The 3,028-nt window shown below is 35.6% G+C and overlaps 1 pseudogene; it reads right to left on the minus strand.

Moving 5' to 3' along the window:
- Positions 1–536: 536 nt before the first annotated feature.
- On the minus strand, positions 537–1,314 carry LOC110200393 (small ribosomal subunit protein eS1 pseudogene; annotated as a pseudogene).
- Between the last annotated feature and the right edge of the window lie 1,714 nt (positions 1,315–3,028).

Below are 3,028 nucleotides of genomic sequence, written 5' to 3' on the forward strand. Positions count from 1 at the left end.
ATTTGGCATTTCTTATAGGTAAGAGAGTGTACCTCAGAGTAGATTTAATTTGCATTTCTCTAATCAACAGTGATTTGGAGAAATTTTCTTAAGACTTAGCTTTAATTTCTTCTTCTGAAAATTGACTGTTTATATCTATTGACCATTTATCAGTTGGAAAATGGCTCTTATTTTTTTATGAATTTGGCTCATTTCTATATTCAGTATATGTTTGAGAAAATGAGGCCTTTTTCAGAGACATTTGTTACAATTTTTTTTCATATTACTTCATTGTCTATGGTACCTTTTAGCAAAATATGGTTTCCCTGCTTATCCTTTTTTTCACAATGATAATTTTTTTATTTTTTCAATCTTTACATTTCTTAAATAGGGGCAACTAGATGGTGCAGAGGATAGAGCACTAGCCCTGGATTCAGAAGGACATGAGTTCAAATTTGGCCTCAGACACATAACACTCTTGGCAACTCAATTAACCCCATTGCCTAACCAAAAACAAAACAAAACAAAAACAAAATTTGAAAAAAAAATAAAAGTTCTTAGACAGATTCTTGAACTGGTGGTTCATAGCCATCCGTACTTTCTACTTTTGTGCCTGTTTCATCTCCTGAAGGTTTTCCAGAGCCACTACCTTCATCATGCAGTTCCATTAGTTTTCCCAATTCAAATTGGGGCTTCTTCAGCATCTTGACTTTTCAGACAAACATAACATGGAGAGGGTAAATAGACTGGCAAGCTCTTCTATGGCTTTTCCAATGCTGTCTGGAATTAGTTTATTGACAACTTCTTTCAAGTCACTGGTCTGCAACTCTTGGGTGATGATTTCCATCATTTTCTTATGAATTTGTGGACCTGTTGGTACTGGGCATAAGGGGTCTTATGGATTTGTTTGTTGTGCTTTTTGGTAAAACCAACACAAAAGAGGTGGAGCAAACACCCATCAATAGTTTTGACATCAACATGGGCTCCAATCATGGTCTGCCACTTTTTGACCATGGAGTATATCTTGTCCCAGGTAAGGTCCATTCCATGGCAATTAGTCAAAAAATTTATACTCTGAACATCTTCAGTAATTAACTTGAATTTATGAAAAGCAACTTCATCATTCTGCAGTTCAAAAACTCAACCCTTGAGACTGTCAGTGACACTTTTTGTTCCTTGAGTCCTTGTAACCAGTGTCTTGCCAATATTGCAAATGTTGAACACAGCTGGTGCTTTTACATCATACCAATCCTTCTTTGAAAATGGATCAACCGCATTCTTCTTGGCTTCTTTATGGCTGCCTTTGGTTAGGCATTTGTTCTTACCCACCTCCATAATCCCGCTCTGAAAGCCAAAAGCTACTTATCCCTTTTTTTTTATTTAGGTCTATTTCTGCTTTGTCTAAGATCACAATTTCTACCCTTGCCTTTTTTACCTCATCTGAAGTATATTAGATTTTGCTCCAGTCCTTTATTTTGACTCTTTCTGTGTCTTTCTGTTCTAAGCTCTCTTATAAACAACATATTGTTGGTTTCTGATTTCTAATGCATTCTTCTATCTGCTTCTATTTTATGGGTGATCTCATCCTTTTCACATTCACAGTTTTGATGACTAACTGTGTCATTTCCCCCCATCCCATTTTTCTGTTTCTTCTTCTCCATCTTTTTTATATCCTGTCCATTCTCAAAAGTCTATTTTGCTTCTAAGCCACTGCCTCCCTTAATCGATCCAATATTAATTTTTAAAATTTATTGTATTTATTTATTAAATTTAGTATTTTATTTTCCCCAGTTACATGTAAAAACAATTTTCAACCTGCATTTTTAAAATTGAGTTCCAAATTATCTCCCTTCCTCCCTCCCTCACAACCCTCATTGAGAAAGCAAGTAATTTGATATAGGTAATACAAATATAATCATGCAAAACATATTTCTGTATTAGTCATGTTGTAAAAGAAAACATAGGCCAAAAATTTAAAAACCAAGAAATACAAAGTGTACTTAGATCTGTACTCAGACTCTACCAGTTCTTTCTTTGGGGATGGATAGCACTTTTCATTGTAAGTACTTCAGAATTTTCCTGGATCATTGCATTGCTGAGAACAATTATGTCATTAACAGTTGATCATCTGTGTTTATACTTTGTACAAACTTCTCCTGGTTCTACTTATTTATTTCAATCCACATCAGTTCATGCAAGTCTTTCCAGGCTTTTCTAAGAGCATCTAGTTCATCACTTGTTATAGCCAACAGTATTCCATCACAATCATATAATACAACCTGCGCAGCCATTCCCCAAATGGTAGGCGTCCTCTCAATTTTCAATTCTTTGCCACCAGAAAAGAGCTACTATACATATTCTTGTATACATAGATCCCCTTCCTGTTTTTTTTTAATCTCTTTTGGAATAAGAACTAGCAGTGCACTGGTAGGTCAAAGAATGTGCATGGCTTTTTAGACCTTTGGGCATAGTTCCCAGTTGCTCTACCTAATGGTTGAAATAGTTCACAACTCCACCACCAGTATATTAGTGTCTAAATTTTCCTCCATCCCCTCCAACATTTGTGATTTTCCCCTTCCATCCTATCAGTCAATCTACTAAGTGTGAGGTGGTACCTCAGATTTTTTAAACTTGTATTTCTCCAATCAATAGTGATTTAGAGCTGCTTCTCATTGCTATAGACAACTTTGATAACTTCATCTGAAAACTGATTGTTCATATTTTCTCAATTGGGAATGGCTCTTATTTCCATAAACAACTCATTTCTCTGTATTTGAAAGAAAAGGACTTTATCATGCTAACTGTATTTCCCTCCATCATACTCTCCCATTTATTTTGTTCTCTATCTCCTTTAACCCTGTCCCTCCTCAAAAGTGTTTTGCTTTTGACTACCACCTCCCCTAATCTACCATCCCTTTTATGAGCACCCCCTTTCTCTTATCCCCTTTCCTTCCTACATTCTTGTAGGGTAAGATAGATTTGTATACCCAACTGAGCATATATGTCATCCCCTCTTTGAGTCAATTCCAATGAAAATATGATTCAAGTA

Source organism: Phascolarctos cinereus, unplaced genomic scaffold (genome assembly GCF_003287225.1).
Source record: "Phascolarctos cinereus isolate Bilbo 61053 unplaced genomic scaffold, phaCin_HiC Scaffold_4;HRSCAF=312, whole genome shotgun sequence".
In the NCBI taxonomy this organism is placed as follows: Eukaryota; Metazoa; Chordata; class Mammalia; order Diprotodontia; family Phascolarctidae; genus Phascolarctos; species Phascolarctos cinereus.